At 42.4% G+C, this 21432-nt stretch overlaps 1 long non-coding RNA gene across 1 annotated transcript; it reads right to left on the bottom strand.

Moving 5' to 3' along the window:
- Positions 1–771: 771 nt before the first annotated feature.
- On the bottom strand, positions 772–7670 carry LOC102372638. Its single transcript, XR_323725.1, has 3 exons — positions 7647–7670; positions 1648–1783; positions 772–898 (listed from the first exon to the last, which is right to left on the bottom strand). It is a non-coding gene; the product is annotated as an uncharacterized LOC102372638 (long non-coding RNA).
- Between the last annotated feature and the right edge of the window lie 13762 nt (positions 7671–21432).

The following is a 21432-nucleotide window of genomic DNA, read 5'->3' as shown; positions in this document are numbered from 1 at the left end:
TAGCTCTCTCAAGCAAAACTGCTTAGGCTGCTTACAGATATTAACAACAACAACAAAAAAAAGGGTGCTTTACTTTAAATTTGTTGTGCCCTCACACTGAACCCAGTGCATGCCCAGAAGAGGCAGTGTATTAGTTGGACATGGCTTGCCCAATGTCTGTATACATTGGGTGCCTTAGTGGGGTATATTGGCACTTGTATCTACTAACTGATTGAATCAGTTATTAAATAAAAGCACCAAGAAGCCCCGCTGAAGTGTCTGATCTATACAAGTCCTGCAGAGCTGGGCTGAACTAACTCACTGCTTCTTCTGGTAAAGTGTTTTGTTTGTTTTTTTTAAACATCTGTAAGCAGTCTCTGTGGCTGTTTCATTCTAGTATTTTCTGGCCAAACCCCCCCAGGGAAACCAATTTAAGGGATCATCTTGAAAATATAAATGATTATAATGGCTATATTTGCCCATAACATAAAAAAAAATCATATGATAAATCTAATGCAAGAAGTAGTACAGCCAGTAAGTATGGCAAAATCCAAAAAGCCAAGGTGTTTCTAAGGTTAGATACTGATTTTGGTTTACTTAAGGGAATATAGATACAGAAATAAATGCACAGGAAAAGCATCCACAAAGCATATAGCATAAATTTTGTTTTTATTTACTAATCTTTACAAAAGATGAGTAGTGCACAAGTATACCAATGCTAAAATTCCCTAAAAAAAAATCTTTTTGAAATGCGTGTCTTCGGAAGACATGGTCTTGCAAGCTATCGTGTGGTGGAAATAAGAAAAATCAGATTTTTCATCACATCCTTGTCTCCTCCAGTGGTCGATTCATAAAGTCTTGAATGGCCTGGTGTAGGGGCAACCATTTGTTAATAGAGGCTTTCAAAGCTGTAACCCATCTGAAAGAAAGGAGGACCAACAACTGTGAGTAAGTGTTTTATCTGCACTGGGAAAGAAGACTTCTTTTGTAAGGGGTCTTTCTAAATGTGTTGTACACTTACATCACTATAAATGATAGTAGTAAGTAGACTAGAGAAGTCTGCGAAGGGAGGAGCTTGACTGGAAAGGTAAAATCTGAACACAAGTTTTCAAGCCATTAAATAGCTTTTTGGTGGGGGTTTTTTTGCCTACTGCACTAAAATCCAAACCCTATAATTCAGTCTTTTGCTCATTCAGAACTCCCATTGACCTCATTGACATTTTTGTTGTACTGAGATGACCAATATCATAGACCTAAGTGATTTAATGGATTACTTTTTCTTTTTTAATTATAATAATCTGTGTTGGGAGTAATTCACCCTTGAGAAACATGAGTATCTACTTTTGATGTACTTTGGCCTTCCCTCATGAAAATTGCTAGAGTTCTTCCATTGAGTCTAACCACCCACTTGTTGTTATGAAAGGTACTTTAACAAGGTTCCTTCTTGAACCTCCACAATCCAGCCTTGCTATATCTTCCGCAATGACAATAACAGCATCAATGACTCATATGCCAGCATATTGTGCTGCAGTATGACTAAAACTAGATTAAGAAGTATGAGCAAGGAGATGACATCAAAGTGGAAAGTTATCATCAATTGTTCCAGAACTGTAGGATTTTTACTTGCTCAAAAAGTTTGGCAAAGAGAACAGAAAGAGCTCAAATTACCGTTTGTTTTCATTTACGTTCTCTGCACATAGGTGGAAGGTTTTAAATTCTTCGGAGGGAGGTTTCATTTCAATTACAGATCTCCTGGAGCCCAGAGACTGTTCGCTCACAGTATAACCCTGCAGGTAAATCCCACCTGGACAAAGGGAAATGGCACAAACAGGGATTAGCAGGAATACCATTTTTACTGCAAACTGTGAAGGTGCCACTACCTCTTCTGCTGTGCAGTGGGAAAGATTTTATAATGCCTTTTTAGAGAGAGGTGATTTTGATATCGTGCATCACAGAATCAAAATATGCATACTCAAATACATATGCACTATTTTTAATATAGGCAATGTACGGAAAAAATATCATTACCATGCGGCTTTACACTGAAAAATGAATAGAAAATGGCATTGTGGGAACCCATATTTTTATTTATATAAGATTTCCAGATGAAATATGCTCAGTTTACAAATAAACACACACACATCCATATCTATATATATCTATATACAGTACATAGATACAGGTATGGTTATGGGTATGCGTGTGTGTGTGTTTGTAAACTGAGCATATTTCAGCTGGAAATCTTTATTTGTGTGTGTGTGTGTATATAGTGTGTGTGTGTGTGTGTGTGTATAGAGTGTGTGTGTGTGTATATTGTGTGTGTGTGTATATAGTGTGTGTGTGTGGTGTGTGTGTAGAGTCTGTGTGTGTGTGCGTGTGGTGTGGTGTGTGCATGTGGTGTGTGTAGACGTGTGTAGTGTGTGTGGGGTGTGTGTGTAGTGTGTGTGTGGGGTGTGTGTAGTGTGTGTATATTTGTGTGTAGACGTGTGTGTAGTGTGTGTGTAGTATATGTGTGTGTAGTGTGAGTATATTTCTGTGTGTGTAGACGTGTGTGTAGTATATGTGTGTGTAGTGTGTGTGTGTGTACTATATGTGTGTGTAGATGTGTGTGTAGTGTGTGTGTGTAGTATATATGTGTGTAGACGTGTGTGTAGTGTGTGTGGTGTGTGTATAGTATATGTGTGTAGACGTGTGTGGTGTGTGTGTGGTGTGTGTGTAGTATATGTGTGCGTAGTGTGTGTAGACGTGTGTGTAGTGTGTAGACATGTGTGTGTGGTGTGTGTGTATGTGTGTGTGTAGACATGTGTGGTGTGTGTGTGTTTCTAGTGTGTGTGTGGTGTGTGTGTAGTGTGTGTGTGTATATATATGTGTGTGTATATATATATGTGTGTGTAGTGTGTGTCTAGTGTGTGTGTATATGTGTGTAGTGTGTGTGTCTAGTGTGTGTATATGTGTGTGTAGTGTGTCTAGTGTGTGTGTGTCTAGTGTGTGTGTATATGTGTGTAGTGTGTGTGTCTAGTGTGTGTATATGTGTGTGTAGTGTGTCTAGTGTGTGTGTGTCTAGTGTGTGTGTATATGTGTGTAGTGTGTGTGTCTAGTGTGTGTATATGTGTGTGTAGTGTGTCTAGTGTGTGTGTGTCTAGTGTGTGTGTATATGTGTGTAGTGTGTGTGTCTAGTGTGTGTATATGTGTGTGTAGTGTGTCTAGTGTGTGTGTGTCTAGTGTGTGTGTATATGTGTGTAGTGTGTGTGTGTGTGTAGTGTGTGTCTAGTGTGTGTAGTGTGTGTGTGTAGTATATGTGTGTAGTGTGTGTATATTTCTGTGTGTAGACGTGTGTGTAGTATATGTGTGTGTAGACGTGTGTGTAGTGTGTGTGGTGTGTGTGTAGTATATGTGTGTAGACGTGTGTGTAGTGTGTGTGGTGTGTGTGTAGTATATGTGTGCGTAGTGTGTGTAGACGTGTGTGTAGTGTGTAGACGTGTGTGTAGTGTGTGTGTGTGGTGTGTGTATATGTGTGTGTGGTGTGTGTGTGTTTCTAGTGTGTGTGTGTAGTGTGTGTGTATATATATGTGAGTGCAGTGTGTGTGTGTGTATATATATGTGTGTGTATATATGTGTCTAGTGTGTGTGTATATGTGTGTGTAGTGTGTGTGTATACATGTGTGTGTGTAGTGTGTGTATATACGTGTGTGTAGTGTGTGTGTAGTGTGTGTATGTGTAGTGTGTGTATATGTGTGTGTACATACGTGTGTGTGTACTGTGCATGTGTGTGTATATACACGTGTGTGTATATGTGTATACGTGTTTGTGTAGTGTGTGTAGTGTGTGTGTATATACGTGTGTGTGTATATACGTGTGTGTAGTGTGTGTGTATACATGTGTGTGTGTTTATATACGTGTGTGTATACGTGTGTAGTGTGTGTGTGTATATACGTGTGTGTAGTGTGTGTGTATACATGTGTGTGTGTTTATATACGTGTGTGTATACGTGTGTGTAGTGTGTGTGTTTATATACGTGTGTAGTGTGTGTGTGTAGTGTGTATATATACGTGTGTGTAGTGTGTGTATATATGTGTGTGTGTAGTGTGTGTGTACTGTGTGTATATATGTGTGTATGTACTGTGTGTAGTGTGTGTGTGTACTGTGTGTGTACTGTGTGTATATATGTGTGTGTACTCTGTGTGTGTATATATGTGTGTGTGTACTGTGTGTATATATGTGTGTGTACTGTGTGTAGTGTGTGTGTATATATGTGTGTGTGTACTGTGTGTATATATGTGTGTGTACTGTGTGTAGTGTGTGTGTATATGTGTGTGTGTACTGTGTGTAGTGTGTGTGTATATGTGTGTGTGTACTGTGTGTATATGTGTGTGTGTATATGTGTGTGTATTGTGTGTATATATGGGTGTGTACTGTGTGTATGTTTGTGTGTAGTGTGTGTGGGTGTGTGTAGTGTGTGTGGGTGTGTGTATGTGTGTGGGTGTGTGTGTATATGTGTGTGGGTATATGTGTGTGTGGTGTGTGTTTGTGTGTGGTGTGTGTATATATGCGTAGTGTGTGTGTGGTGTGTGTATATGTGTGTGTGGTGTGTTTGTGTGTGTGTGTAGTGCGTGTATATGTGTGTAGTGCGTGCGTGTAGTGTGTGTGTATATGTGTGTGTGTATGTGTGTGTAGTGTGTGTCTGTGTAGTCTGTTTATATGTGTGTGTAGTGAGTGTGTGTGTGTGTAGTGTGTGTGTGTAGTCTGTGTATATGTGTGTGTGGTGTGTGTATATATGTGTGTGTGTGGTGTGTGTGTATATGTGTGTAGTGTGTGTATATATGTGTGTGTGTGGTGTGTATGGTGTGTAGTGTGTGTGTGTACTGTGTGTGTAGTATGTGTGTGTGTGGTGTGTGTGTAGTGTGTGCGTAGTGTGTGTATATGTGTGTAGTGCGTGTGTGTGTGTAGTGTGTGTGTGTGTGTGTATTTTTTTTCTATACAGATCTACCTACATCTATTGATAGATAGAGAGACATTGTTTTTCTCTTCCGGCCCTGCAATTTATCTTGAGATCTGAGAGACAAGCTGACTTTTTTTTCAGCTTCACAGATCATTGCTACTAATCGAGGTTCTCCACGTTTCTGGATGAAGACCACTGTACTGGACAGAGGTATTTTTATCATTACAAACTAAATGTTGTCAATTTGGTCTCTCTCGCACCAATGCTATCTGTGCTGCACAGATGTAACCAACTGGTCATGATACTCAAACTTCAAAACAATTTTTTTTTCTGTATGAATACTTGCTGCAGCACATTCAGCTATGTCGATCCTTCAGGTATAATAAAAATAAAAAGCAGTTAAAATGTAGGCGTGTCACTGAAGTCAGCAGACGTTAATGTGAACTATAGATTGGAGAGCAGCTGAATAAGACGCTGCCATTTTACATCATCGCTTGTCAGAGTACAACTGCACTTTAGGGTACTGACTTGAAATATTGAAAGCAGAATAGCAGAAGTAAGATTTAAAAGGACTACAGTCTCACTAGGGATGTGAAAGGTTAAACAATTAATTTTTAACTAATGAGCCCAGTGATAACTGGTTAGCTTACTCTTTATGTTTTAGTGCTAGGTAGGGCACAATCTGGCAGGGAAGGGAATCCATGCCATGCCCCAGCAGGAGGAAAAAGGGTGGGGGAGAGGGAGAACAGCAAAGGGGACTACTAGTACCTATAGCCTCTGCGGTTAAAGAGGAAAACAGTAGGCAGCCTAATGACTCGTCAATTAAGCAATTAGTTGCTCCTTCACAGGAGCTCCCTTTCTCCCAGCATGGGGCTTTATGTAGGCTGTGCTGTTTGGCTGGGCTTGCCACCTCTGCCTCCCCACCCCCTGCTCCTCCCCTCTCCCCATTAAAGGGCCCTGGGAGCAGATCCCAGCAGCAGGTGTCTCAGAACGGCTATATTATTGGTTAACCATTTAACCAATATAGTTAGAAAAGGTTACGTGGATAACTTTTAAAATGTTCTTTACATCCCTAAGTCTCACCATGTGTTCTACTTTTATACGTGGAAAAGCATGCAGCCAACTTCTTTGTACATGTAATTTTGAGGACTAAGTTTTGCGGACCTCAAAACCTGGATGCATGTAAGTCCTGTACATTTAGAAACTGCTTAGGAAGATTTGGTTCATTCTGTCAAGTCCTTCACTGGAATTGATGAGAAGTTTTAGCCTTAATGGGGATACATTTGGCTGTTAGGTGAGGACTTCATATAGAATTATAGAAAATGATGATTGGAAGAGACCTTGGGAGGTCATCTAGTTCAACCCCCTGCTCAAAGCAAGACTACCCCCACCTAGATCATCCCAGTCAAGGCTTTGTCTAGCCGAGTCTTAAAAACCTCCAAGGATGGAGATTCCATAGCCTCTCTGGGTTATATCTACTATCAGTTTCTCCACTTTTGAGCTGTTGATCTATGAGCTGCTAATACAGTGGCAATGTTTAATATCATCTAATGTGCAATTTTTATTTCTGGCTAGCACACATGCAATGATTTCTTCTTAGAAATAATTTATTTAATCATTTAATGTGCAGTGGCAAAAATATTTTAGTAGTTTTTTCCTTCCATTAAGAAAAAGAGACACATTTCAAAATTTAAAAATCCTATAAGCAGAAGTTGTTCTCTTTCTTTGATGTTTTGCCAGTAGACATGGCAGAACTGTTTTAAGCCTAGCTAATTTAACTCTGAAGAGAGGGTATTACATATATAGCAGTAACTTTTCATGACATTTTTCTCTATGCCACAGTGTTACAGTTGACACTTCACTAGGAAATAGCAGCAGCTCAATTTATATTTACATGGTAGATTACTTAAAAGGCCCAGGGAACAGATTCAAAGACTAGGGACACTTCTTTTCCAAGTTTTGAGTCCTGTAGCTTCATTGATATCATATTGAATACCAGTTAGGCGCACACTAATCCACTGTCAATGGAAATTATATTTCTGAGAGTACTGTCTGCTGTGAAAAATGTATACTCCAGAAATGAGCTTGGGTGGCAAGGGAAAATCTGCTATGGTGTCCAACCATTTTTTTTACAAGAGTATATTTAACTCTGTAAGTTTAGTCTGGATATTGTAAGAAGGTATCCAAAGATGAAGAAGGATGCTGACAGATTGGGGGGGGGAATAACACGCTCTACCAGTGCTGTGTTGCTTCCACCTGGCTCCACAGTGTGCTTCGGGTGCTTCAGTGGGGCTTTTTGGTACTTTTAGCTAAAGCTGATTCAATCAGTTATTAGATAAAAGAGCCAAAAAAGCCCCACTAAAGCACTCAGTCTCTAAGACTTTGGGAAAGCTGGGTGCAAATAATGCACTGCCCCTTCTGGGCACATGCTGGGCTCGGCATGGGAGGGTGCTGAGTTTAAGGTAAAGCACCATTTTTTCCACCCCACATCTAGAAACAGCTGAAGTGAAGTGAAATGAGTTTGCAACAGATTACATGATGTGTTTGTCTGTGGTCAGGCCACTGCCAGTAATGCTTCTTTCTTCAGCCCTCCAATCCAAAAGTGGTTTCTGTCAGTAAGAGCACCATTTCCACCTTAAGAATATGAAAGTACTACTTTAAACTGCATTAAACCATTCCAATTAATATTAAAACATTAGCAATATAAGAACAAATGGTTACCACGTACCTATGGCATGTATGGACCGAATGCTGGCATAAAAATACAAGCAACCATCCTTCAAAATGCAGTAGTGCTGAACCCAGACATCCTTGGTTTTGTCTAGTTGGTGGAGAAGACCCAGGCACTCTGGGTTTTTGATAGCGAGGGGTGGCAGGCTCGTGTTGTGCAGGGTGACATCTACCCATACATGGTTCTACATATTTAGTAATCAAATAATTGCATGTAAGAATTTAAGAAGAACTCTGCTTTCCTTATGCAAACATGCCAGCTGAATCCCTTTCCCCCATTCTAAAAGCAACGTATTTGTACAGTGTATTAGAAGTGCAATTAAAAGCATATGCAAGACAGCAAATAGTTACTAACTTCTCCTTTTTAAAAGAATTACTGGTCTTTTTCTTCGTATATTTTGTTTAGCAGCTCAAGGTGGTGCAACTTGTCCTAAGAGGACTACTGCACTAACTGTCTGGTGACCTTGTTTCGCCTTGTTTCAGTTCAGTTTTTATGGTTTCCAAAAATAGAATGTGGAAAATTAAGGATCCCGTTCTAACCAGGGATGCTCATACACAACTGCCACTGACATCCATGAAAGTCGTAGGAGCATTTGAGGACAGAATATAAGGCTTGGGGAAAGCATTACTAAATACTTATGGTTGGCTTTCCTGTCTCATCTTGAAGGCAAAATCTTTTTGACCTAGTCAAAGATTTCCTTATTACCATTTCTGGAAGAGGATGTAAATGCCTAGGCTGCTGATAGTATTGGCCAACAAGACAGAGTAGGATTGCTGAGAATCATAAGGAAATAGACAAAAAGGGAAAAAAAGGTCAGGCAGGGGAGAGATGGGGGCAGAACTGCATTGAGGAAGATTGAACCATGAACAACATATTTTTTTCTTCTTTCCCATCTAAATGGATATTTGGAACCTAACTTCTACATCTAAGACTAGCATGTATTGTTTATATGCAGTTTAAAAAAAATTGTTCCATCAACCTGTGCCATTGTCATTTGGAGTCAGGGAGGAGAATGTTTGCAATATCAATCACATCTTGCTCTGTTACTTTTTTGTTTGATTATGTTATTTCTTCTTCATCCTTCTCGGGATGGTGAAGGGAAAAATAGCTAAAGAAATAGAGCTGAGTGTCAGCTTTTCTGTGAACTGAAAATGTTCTCTCTTGCTGAGGAGAGGAATGCAGTATTATGCATACAAGAAAGGAATGTAGTGCATTAGTGGAAAAGACCCCCTTATTTATTAGGAGGACAAAGTGTCATTGAATCAGTATGTTGAGCAAGAGTATTAATGATCAGGAGAAGCACAGTACTGCTGGGGTATCATGAATTCTGCAGCTTACTCCAAACCAGTGGGGGTCAATCTTTTTGACAGGTATGCCACAAATTAAGCCCTCTGTCCTCCAGAGTATTTTCTAAACCCCTTCACCTACCTGATCTGCTGCTCTGCTTCCTGTTCCCTGACCTGTTCAATCTTCTGCTCTGTTTTCTGCTCCCTTCCCTATCTGCCACCATGCTGCCTGCCCCCTCCCCGATCTGCCATGTGCCACACATGAGGATGCCCATGCCACTTGTGGCATGCATGCTGCAGGTTGGCCAAACCCTGTTCTAAAGTTTCAGTTACAGGACCCTGGATAGCATTTTAAGGAACAAATAAAGAAGTTTTGGTCTAACTAAAAATGAATGTAGAAAGCAAGTAACTAAAAAAAAAAAAACCTGGAAGAGGAAATCATTGAAAAATATTAATTAATAGAATAAATTACATGCTTAAATAGATACAGACCCCCCCCACCCCAATTCCTCCAGAAATGACTGTTGTGTACTTAGAGATGAAACAGTTGAAGACAGGCATTCAGTAGCTTAGAAAACAAGTCAAATAAATTACTGATCACGTTGGTAGTGGCTGAATCAATGTAAGATCTTTTGGATAATAGGTATTAAGAGGACTTTTTCACATAAATGGTATCCAGTTAATCCAAAAAAGAATGCTGGGAGGTAGAGAAGTATGACTGACACCATTTTATAGATGAGTGAAATGAGACACAGAAAGGTTAAGTGAGTTGCCTAAGACCTCACATTGTGTCAGTGGCAGAGATAAAAACAGAACTGAACTCAGGAGTCTCCATGTCTCCCAATCCCATGCTTAGTCCACTAGAGAAGTCTGCTTCTCAAATAAGAAAGAATTACCTGTTGGATTGGATGCACAGCTTTATCCATGGCTTCTAACCACCTACAAAATGAGCAAAACAGAGAATAGCTCATCTTGGTAGAATGGAATAAATACACTTGAAAAAGTTTTAATTTTGGCTGAAATAAGAATGTTTCAGAGAGAAGTACAGTGTTCAGGACAGGCTAAAGCTTGGAAACAAACACATACACACATGCATGTGCACACAATGCACTATTATCTAGATTGGCATTAGTAACTATGGGCAAAGATATATTTTGCCTCTTGCTGGATGGCAAATTATCCTAAGTAGAGCAATGTAACAGGGGATATCCATAAACACTTGTTTGTAGACTAGACTTTATCTGTTAGACAAATTGTTAGTACTTCCTAGTTCTTTTTTAAAAGACTGGCTAGGGCTTAAAGGGAAACTTTAAACGGCTGTCACAAACTGGGTATTACAAAATAAAGAAACTGTAACAGAGTTTTCCATTTGAGCAGCATTCTGGCTTGGTCCCATCATGCATTGCTACTTTTATTTTTAACTAGTGGGGAGGTGCTTGGATACTATGAGAATAGGTGTTCTGTAAGTGCTCAGATATAAAAATAGAAGGATGGATGAGTCAGGCCATATCAAATATCACCCTTGTCTATATCTTTGCACTTCCAAAAATACAGGAAAAAGGAAAGGGCAAAGAAAATTTATTTTCAATGCATTGTGTCTGCACTGACAGTGGATACTAGATTGGCCTAAAATGAGTCAGAGGGATTCAAAGTACTGCTTAAAAACCACTACATACATCTTTTTCTAGTAATAATTTAAAATCCTTGGTGAAAGCAAAAGGAACATTATTAAAGGCTCCCTAAATGAGGGACAAAACCAATCTAGCTGTCACTGTTCCAACAAAACCTATAATCAGGCCCAATGTGCTCTTGTAATGTGTTAAAGTTTTAAAATGGGGAAATAATGTTACAGAGAAAGCAGAAGTGCTTTTGAGAAAAGAGACTTTGCTTTTTCTTTTAAGTTCTGCTGGGAAAAATATTGTGAGGCAAAATAACTACTTCTAGCTACTTTGGTATGAAATAAAGGATAAATTGGCAAAGAATCAGGAACTGATTTCAATTTACTTTAAATATAGGGATAAGGGGAAGAGAGTTAAGAATGTGGACAGACTTCTTTTCTGGAGAGATCACAATTTGATAAAGATGCTATTTGTTATGCTTTCATGAAATCCTAAAGAGAGGAAGAAAGCCAAAAAAAAATCTTCCCTTACATAGGTGACTAACAAATGTCCTTTTAAAATTAATCTTTATGATAGGTTTTGCACCAAAACAAAATGTGTGTGTGTATCAAAACATTTTAACAATACAATAAGATTTTTTACCTTTTCATCTCTTGGTTTGAAGTTGCACAGAAGTGGAAAATCCTGTTTCCATTTTGAGGTATGCACTTAAACACAAATGGTTTCCCCAGGCTGGTGTCCATGCCAATTTCTGCCCCTTCCAATTTTGTCACCTCCAGAGGTCTGCACTTTCCTTCATCCTATAATTGATGAAGTAGAAGCTAAGGAAACTTACAGCACAGCATTGGGAAACTGAACTGGTATTGGGAAATGGCCAGGCTTTAGCTATTGTAAGGAAAGATGCACATGGATGTTTACTGTCAAGCTGGTGCCTTTGAAAATATCCCACTAATTATTATTTAAAGCTGGAAGGTCCAGAAAACATGTGCAGTAGATTTGCTAAAGACAGATATTTGAAGTCTCTTATTGGAGATTCGTATTTGTCTCTGCAGGTTTGTACACACTACCTTTTTTTTTCCCTGGGAAAAGTGATTTTTGAGTGTATGTCCTCCATTTCCTGCTTGTATATGATTCAGGTTGAGGGATAGAAGTGATTAAGAATGGCATTTTCAAAAGCACCATCATGATTCAGGAGTACCTGTTACTTCGACACTCGGTGTGCATTTAACTCTTTACTTGCTTTACTCCTTTGAAAATCTCACCTGGAGCATGCAGATCTAAAGCAGATATTTGTGCTCACAGAATTCTGGGCATAAATTAACAGACTGGATTGACCTTTTTTTGAAAATTTATCCTAAATATCAATTTATACAGAATTTTCTTTGTTGTTTTTGGGCAACGTTCAAGATAGCCTATTTCAAAGGTTTTTATTATAGACTGGTTTAAACATCTTTGAAACTGGAGGGCATAATCAATGTTGTTCATTTAAGAGAGTTGTAAGAAGCTATTTAGTTCCTAAACGTTATCAGGTTGGTGAAACAGTAGAAGCATCACCCAAAACACAAGTATCTATCACTGCTCAAAGCAAAGCTGCATGTCAGACATATAGGAGTACTGGCTTGGCTGTGTTTTTAAACTCCTTTGCTTTTAAGGAGTGCTCCTGAAGCAGTGGCTATTGCTTCCTATTGAACAATGATGAGGGAATAATTACACTGTCCATAGATGATGGTAGTGAGTACTGCAGTGAAGCACAGCAGCCTGCTCCATGTCCACTGCACTCTGAAGGGATGTAGTATAGCCACCCTTACTGCAGTGCTGAGTGCACCAATAGGCATGCCTGAGACAGAGAGCTTGTTGGTTACATGACACATTTTTTCAGGGTATTCCACACACAGACTAGGTATGCTGTGTTTCACTACATTTCTCTCTACCAGAGTCCATTGATGGCATAAACACACTTTTACTGTCGGAACATGTAGACAGCAGTAGCGCTATTTGCAAAGCGCATAAAAACCCTCTTTTACAGAACAGAACTAATGAATGACTCTGAAATCCAACAGGCTCTAGCAGTAAGGACCAAACTTCAAAACATTTGAGAGATGCTTTTGCTGCTCCTGAAATATATGAACACAAAGAAATCTTTGTATTCACAAAACCTCCAGCTGAGTTTATAAAATGAGCACTTGTGCATAGAAAAATCCAGTGGAACAAGTAGCTGCCTAATTGTCCCAGTGTATGTGTTTTCTGCAGGAGCAGAATAACCTTTTCAATGTTTTAATCTGCCACCTAAATACACCCTCAACAGCTCATTTCCACAATCATTGTGTTTTCTTCCTTATTTTTTTTCACAAAAAATCAGCTAGATATCCATAGAACAATGCCAACAGTCCACACAGTCTGATCTACTTTATGTATAACGCTTCCAAACATGAAACCGTGTTGAAGAACACCAGATTATGCTTTGTGTCCACTGATCCAGTCCACAGGTAATTCGTTTCTCCTGTTGCTGGGGTGGCAATGGTAGCAAGACATGGTTCACAGGACCTATGCTTTCTCCAGGATCTTTCTGTACTATCATGAGTGGAGCCCATGCAAAGCTTTGGGTACTCAGGAATGTGTATGTTCCTTTTTGTGGGTCCTCAAGATATATTTCTGTAGTGATGGGGCAGAGTCTTGAATTGCCCTCTCCATATACACAGCCTTCTGTGGTAGAGTCCCCTGCTGCTGGAATGTAGCCCGAGGAGGGCCCTAGTGGGGTAGTGTGCTTGTAGGGATACACATAAGTTGGCACCTAAGCAAATGGTGGTCTGTGACAACTGTCTTTCCTGTCCCCCTTATCCATGCTTCAAGCAATTGGATCCCCTGCCATTCTGATTTAACAAGTCCACGAAGGAGGCGGCGCAGATTTGGGGGCTTATCTTTAAAAGTAAGATCAAGTGTCCTTTTGTTTGCTAAAATGATATTTTCTAATTCTATCTTTGATTAATGAGACTTCTGGGCGAAGAAAGCCACCTTGCAGTGAGGTGGCTTTCTTCAACAGTGGCTGCTGGTTTTGGTCCAAAACATTTTTCTTTTTTGCCCCAAAGCCCACAAATGGCCTATTGTTGAAAAGGCCAGTAATGTAACTATGAGTGGGCAAGTGGGGCACCAGCCCTGAGTGCTGACTGGTGGCCTCCCCCACTGCTGACCTGGCTGCCATTGCTGCCATCTCCACTGCCCATGGTGCAGTAGCTGCTTGTTATGCCTCTGGGCAAAGCTACAGGACATGGTGAGTCATGGAACTAAGCGCAGTGATGGGTACTACTGCTACCACACATATGTATAACTGAATCACAAAAATATTCCTATAATTTGGGAAGGGAGGGGGGGATTTTGAAATTTGAATAATCTGAAATTTATGATGGAATTATGTCTGCCAGCAAATGTTCCATAGTTCACCAGTGATCCACAGAATGCCTTTTGGGGTCCCCTGGGTAGAGGGCAAAGTGCCTGTTTCATGTTTGCAATCTTTGCTCTGGAAATGAAGACACAAACAGGGTTGGATCCACGTGGGGGTGGTGGGAGGTTGGGGGCACTGGTGCACTTCCGTCCTGTAAAGTAACAGGAGCCCTCTGGCTCCCTTTTAAGGGAAGGCAGCAAGCTAAGCTTGTTGAGCATGGCTGCAGCAGCAGGAGCACATGCTGATTAAAAGGGGAAACTTTTGTGCATGGCTGGGGAGCCACATGACAGAAAGGAGGTGGGGCTTTGAGGCATATAAACCCAGGGCCTGGGCCAGACTGGGCAGTCAGACCTTGCATGCTGCAGGGAGCTCACCAGGGAAGCTGACTGCAGGAAGCAGGCCCATGGGCACCCAAGCTACCCATGAGAGTGAGCCCAGCACTGCCAAGTATAGCTTGGAGTAGGGTATTGACCCAGAGCAGGGAAGGACTTTTGTAGAAGCAGTTTGCTGATATTTCTGTTATGCTGATATGTATGTTTGTTTAGCACTGGAGGACTGGATTGTGCCTATGGGGGAGACGTGGAGGTCCCAGAGGGGTGACTGGTAGGACACTCGGCATCAGGCAACCTAGCCTGGGGTCTGGGCCCAGAGGGCCAAGAGCTGAGGAAGCAAGCAGTCAAGGACCAGAGGACTGAGGGCAGAGATGATGAGGGCAGCCTGGCCTGGAGCACACAAGACAGGAGCCCAAGAAGGGCGAGGGCAGGAGATGGGCCAGGACAGTGGACCTTAGGCTAGCGGGCCCAGCTAGAGGAAAAGGGCTAAAGCCAGGAAGGCAGAAGCCCCACCAAAGGTTTGAGGCTAGAGGGACTGAGTGTGGAGTTGGGGCCAAGGGTCTTCTCCTCTCCCCACCCAAATATTGACTGACATCTGTGAGGCATGGGCATGACTATAGGGGTAGCTGGAGGTCACAATTATTGCCCCTAAGGCACAATGGGCTGTCTTGAAGGGGAAACTCACCCTGTAGGGTTTGGGGCAGAGAAACCTGGAGGATTGTACACCAAGGAAAGGCACTTAGGAAAAGACTATTCCGGCCTCTAGAGGGAGAGCCTCCCTAGTTAAAAGACCCCAGATCAAGTAGTGGCAGACAAGAGACAGGAGGTAAAGGGAGACTGGGGAGCATGGGCAGGTAAGTCAGACCATTAGGAGGTGTCCGATGCCAGGCAGATTGCTAGAGCCTGTCTTATGCCCCTTTTGATTTCTAGTCCATCCAAAGTTTAAAGCAAGCTACCTAACAGGGGGCAGCACCACTTCTATTCAGGCAGCACTGAGGGAGTCAGTTGACTTAATGGCTCATTATAATTTCCTTGATCCTTTCAAAATTCTTCATTCCATAGGTACTAATGGTCCTCTTTCCTTTTAAATGGTCTTTAATGGTTCCACTAGTCCAGCTATCCTTACTTCTGCAATACTGCTGTTTCTTAGCTGCTCCTAGTAACATAGTTCCCATTTCACAGCTCCGCATACTGTTTTTTTAACTCTAACTAAAATATTAACTCTGGTGTTTAAGAACATTAGCTCTGGTGTGGAAATCACTTTCAATGAAGCATTGGAGGCACTGTCTACTGTCAAGAAGTCTTGGTTTTGTTTTATGAAACTGAGAGATGCACATTGAACTATAACGCCATGACAAATGAAAAAAAATCTTTGGATTATTTTTGCCTAGTTTGTTTTGTTTTTATATATAATCTATGATATAGCAAATCAATGAAAATTATAATAAAGGGGGGTTTGCTTCAATTTTAAATTGAATAATATAGCTCTAAGCCCCTGCTTATGAGTGAAACTTTTAGTTTCTTTTTTAACTGGAGAAAAGTGTGTGCTTTGTTATATGTAATGTTGCACATCTGCACCCCCTTTTCAAAATCCTAGATCCACCCATGGACATAGGTGAAATAATCTCTCAAGGTTAGTTCTCAGTTTCCTCAGTTCTCCCTGAGTTTCAGGAAAACTGTTTTTCGGAAAATTGAAAACATTTGGCAAAGCATATCAAAGAGTAAGAGCAAAAGCCTATTTGAGGCTTAGAGAGGGATTAGTGAGAAAAAAGGAAATGTGTTACCTAATCATTTCATTGAACTAATTGGTTGATAATGTAGGGTGTGTAGCTAGGTACTCATGAACTAGTCCTATTTCACTTGGCGTAAACACATTCAGAAAATAAATGACATCCAGAACATGCCTTGTGCAATTCACTATGATCAAAGGATATTGTTTGAATGGAAATGTATTTGCTATTCTTGTTAAGCTGCTTTGCCTAAGAAAAAGAAGAGGACTGGAGAGCTATGTATTTCATTTTATCTGCAGCATGAGAAATCAAAATCAACAAAAGGAATAAAAATGAAGAGAGTAAAACTAAGCCCTGTAAGTGATTGCAAATATCAGGAAGATGGAGTAGAAATAACTTTACAGTAAAAGAAATCAAGACCTAGAAAATATTCATGGGAATCTGAAACACAAGCAAAAAATTAAACAACACTAAAAAGTGGAAAGGTGAAGGATAGGATGACTCAGGAGACTGGCACTTGGAAATAGAAGTCACCTCCAGAGCACTCGTTCAGAGTTAGCTCAGGTCAGTAGCGACAGGATTGCTAGTGACAGAAATCTTTGCCTCTCTTTCTGATCTCTCTTTCTGGGTGTCCTCCTATTTTCTCAAACTCAATATATCAACAACTGAAGTCTTCTTTCCTTCTTTCTCCTTTTTTCTCCATCGCAGTTGACAACTCCACTATCTCTCCCGTCCTTCAAGCTCTCAACCTAGAGGTCATTGACTTCCACCTAATTTTTTGTGCATCCAGTTTCTCATTGAATCCTACTGCTGCTCCCTCTATGGCATCTATAAAACCTGGCCCTTGATCGCTGCCTTTGGTGCCAGAATCCAGATTGGTATCTTGGTGAGCTCTTGGCTGTTGATTCTTGCTCTCTAGCCTCCTTGTGTCTGTCCTTTTCAGGGTGGAGCCCACTGGAAGAAGGAATGTTAGTTTTCAAATATATAAAAATTAATCTCCAGCTCTTTTCATGTGACATCTCTCAAAATGAAAATTCATATAACAATATATATATTTTAAAAACCAGAGATGTTTAAAAGGAAAAATAAATGAGAAAGATCAGTGCATAAATTACATAAATTAGAAAGTTCACAGTGCGCGCATCTACAAGAGATGCTTTACTCAAATTTTGAACTAATTACTGTGCAGTAAGCATCACGGTCCACACATGCAGATGCTTGCTGCACAGTAATTTGCTCCAATCATGAGTAAATTTGCTACTGTCATAACCCAATGATTTTGATGCCTTGGCACAGTGGAATTTTCCCACCACTTTTAGGGCTTCTTTGCATGGTGGGGTTTTTCTGCTGCAAAGAGTAAACTCCGGTGCAAAAAGGTTCCTGCCATTTGTGTGTAAATTCGCACCCCATTATTGGCTGATTCTAAATTATTCCTACTTGACGGCTAGTAATTGGCTCGCTAGCCGTATAAAAATCCACGCGACTTCCGCCCAAGTTGGAGAACTTTGAGCATGCTGCAGAGTGACTTAAAAGAATTCCTGACTCGTGGCAGAGCGAATCGATAGCCTGATCAACTATTGATTTTTCTCCCCATCGCCGAACACTTATCCCCGACGTACCCTCTCCCTGCATGCCTGGTTCATTTGTGGACTCACTGGCTCAGGTTTTTGCCAGTTGGAGCAACTCGTTGCAACTACGCAAGCAGCCTTTACAGCCTGCGTTGCGGCCCCCAGCGGCGTAAGTAAAAGCTATTTTTTCAACCAATACGCTGTCTCGCCTCTCCATCCACCAGCCCGCCTGACGTTCGCTTAATTAACCAGCATTTCCCTCAGTCGGTTCTTCCCGGCCGAGACATGGCGTCACGAACAGGATCTAAGGGCATGGCATTGAGTGCTGCCCCTGGTGCACCGGGATCCGATGCATGGAAAGCGCAAACGAGCTCTGGGCGCATATCGCCTACCACCAGGCAGAAGGAGGGAGGGATAGAAGAAACATTGACGGCTACTTCTCAGTAAAAAGGGAAGAAGCAGTTATAAAGGAGTTGAGAACAAAGTTGTCTCTCGGGGAGTTCGGGTGTGTAATGAGCAGCAAGCAGGTCTACTATCGACCTCCGGAGGAAACACCGACCCTATCCCTAGCGGGGGTGAAGGTGAGGAAGGCGGAAAAGCTGACCCCCGCTCAGGAGTTTGCCCAGCGCACCTGGTATCTGAGGGAAGGAGGGGAACCCACCCCAACGGACTGGTTTAATTGTCCGGCTTTAGTGCCTGGGTCACGTGGTCACGAACTCCTCGTTCAGCTCCGAGAAGATCTGGAGACTGAGGATCACCATGTAGCAAGATGGGGGATAACAAAGTGGAAAAAGGGAAAAATGATAAATGTGTTATTCCGTTCAGTAGCGGGTCTACTACAGGAGCATGCAAACCTAGAGGCTCAGCTATATACAGCGGGCAAGGAGTCACTGGAACGGATGGTGGAGGACTCCAAACCGGTGTTTAGAAATAGTGCCGATCGCATGGCTTCGCCGCCAGAAAATGGCGCCGAGGGAAACACAAGCCGTTCGGAAAGCCCGGAAAAGGGGGGCGGGGCTTCACAAAAACAGGCGGAGATCCGCTCAGCAATCCCGCCCCCGGAAGTGACGTCGTTCCCAACGGCCCCGCCTCCTAGCCACGGGGAGGGGGCAATGGGAGGGAAGATGTATCCAGTGCTCCCGCCTGATGAATTTAACCCTTGCTTGGTTGTGGCTCACCCAGTAGCATTAATAAAGCATGTTGCAAATGAGGAAGGTACCACACGTACTATCATTACATCTCGCACGCGTACCCGACCAGAGATACAAGAACTTTGTAAGGATTCAAAAATAAAACCTGAGGAAACTCTGGCCATATGGTTGGGATGACTAATTGTAGAATTTGCATCCGACATACTAGCCCTAGAAGAAGCAAGTGCCTTGACCCGACAAGCGGCGTGGAGTGGAGGACGCGCCACTGATCTGAATGTGGTCTCGGAAAACACACATTGGCCCATTCCTCTCTCAGCGCTCGTGGTGGGACAGGTACCCCACAAATCCCACACCTGGCACGAGCGCCACCCACAAAAGACCAGCGCGGAACAACTTCTCTTAGCCATAATTGGAGTGTCATACCTTACGTGGAACCCAAGAATACATCCAATGGGACTAACAGCTGCCCAGCAAAGGGAAAGATGGGCTCATCGCCACTTACCAAACCCCGGAGCGATTCCAACGCCTCTGGCAGCTATAGACGCCTGTGTAGAGGTGTACGGAGGAACGGACGCTATCACACTTCGACTCTTTCTTAATTCAGTAGCAGGCCAACCAGTAGGAAAGCTCTTGGGTCATCTCCCACGATTACAGGGGCTCATGAAGCAAAGCGAGGGAACTCTTATTGACACAAAAGACCGACCTTTGGCGCATCCAGTTGGAGCACCAAGACAGAGGCATCAGGAATTTGATTTACGGTGAGAGCCATGGTGGTCACCCCAAAGATCGGCGGAGGAAAGAGTTATGTTCAGATTCCTCCTCAGCCACTCTGGGCTTACAAAACAGCAGCTGCGTATCCTAGGGAATGAGAGCCAACATCGTTTAGCCGACGCACTGGGATTCAAATTCGAGTACAAGCAAAAAAAGGAATAACGGCCGTTGGCTCTGCTGGCAGCCTCCTTCAACTCGAGCCTGACCCCACTGATCTCCGTTCCTACGCCGAACTCACTGTCTACGATCCCATTGATCCAAGTAATCAACAACAAGTGTTCTTCCTTCTCGACACCGGAGCTCAAGTCAATGTAATCACTTCAACGACACCCCACCAGAAAACCACAACATTAATTAGGGTACAGGGACTTAACGCTGTTGCACTTACAACGAAAGTCAAATTTACTGTCCTCGGCCATCAACGAGCTCTAGAGGCAATCCTCGGCCATCAATGAGCTCTAGAGGCAGTGCTAGGGGGCATCAATATTTTGGGAATTCCGGGAATCAAAGCGCTTAACCTCAAGGAACAAGTGTTACAAGCGCTACCTATCATTATCCCGAAGACAGATTGGCATCAACCGACGCTTTACAACACCTCCACCTGGTGATACCGACGAATTCCAACTAAGGGTCCCCTCAAAAAATCTCTCATTGATCTCCTGCAATGACTGGAACAACAAGGTTGCATTAAACCAGTAACTGCCAGTACTTACCTGTCACCGGGGTGGGGAGTTGCAAAGCCTGGGAAACCTAACGAAGCTCGGCTAGTTGTCTATTACAGGGAGGCCAACAAAAGGTGTCGAGTGCTTCAGCAACCCAACCCTTCCACTCTACCACAATGTATGCTCGAAATGGCTCAATTCCAGCGAAACGAGTGGGTCGGGGTCACACTGGACCTAAAGAATATGTTCTTCTCAATCCCGATCGTTGACCCTGAAGGAGTATTGAATATGTGCATCGAGGGCACCATGTACAGATGGACGGTCTGCCCGCAGGGATACTGCAATGCTCCGTCACTAGCCACCGGCGCCATGAACGATACCCTGAAGAACTTTCGCACCTCACATACCCTTCCACCAGAAGAGGAATTGAGAATTTGGAGTTATATTGACGACATCGCCATCATGGGTCGTGACAGTTCCATCGTTACCAGTATAGTCAACCAAGTGGTCACTCACCTTCAGGATAAGGGATGGACGATTAATGAGGAAAAGTCATGCCTACATCCCGTAGATAACATTACATTCCTTGGCACCCGATTCATCAGCTCCATCTGCCGCGAAATCTCACACGATGGTCCTGACATCGACCCATTAAAGAAATCTCTGCCAGTGACTAAAAGACATTTTCAGCAACTCTTAGGTCACCTAAATTGGTATCAGCATTATGTTAATCCTAGTCATCTAGCACTCCTTACTAAATTACAGCGACAGATCCGTAATAAGTCCCGAAAATCCACACCCTGGATGGAAGGGGACCAGCAGAATCTGTTTTGCCTGTTAGCTGCTGTTAAGAGTATGCAGCTCCACGCAATCAATCTTGGCGAACCATTGACCATAACCCTTGGATTCACCAAGAGCCACGTGTGGGCTGTTGCGCACAATCCTCGTGATGAATTGGTATACACTGCCCATAAGACTCTTCAAGCAGCACAACATCGGTATGGAGCTATAGGAAAAATCCTCCTAGCTGGACAGCTAGTGGAGCCATTAGCAAGGGGGCATGGGACACTTCGCGCTCCCGTTGCCACATTACTGCCCTTGCTAGATGCAGAGAAAGTCGACCCGCATTTTCAGGGAGAACCCAAGACATGGAACACGTTGGTGCTTACCCACCACTACAACTGGTGCTGCTGGAAATTAGAGGACACAAAACCTAGTCCTAGCC

This window comes from Alligator sinensis, unplaced genomic scaffold (assembly GCF_000455745.1).
Source record: "Alligator sinensis unplaced genomic scaffold, ASM45574v1 scaffold575_1, whole genome shotgun sequence".
In the NCBI taxonomy this organism is placed as follows: Eukaryota; Metazoa; Chordata; order Crocodylia; family Alligatoridae; genus Alligator; species Alligator sinensis.
The sequence above is the reverse complement of the archived record's forward strand: the minus strand, read 5'-3'. Positions and strand labels throughout refer to the sequence as shown.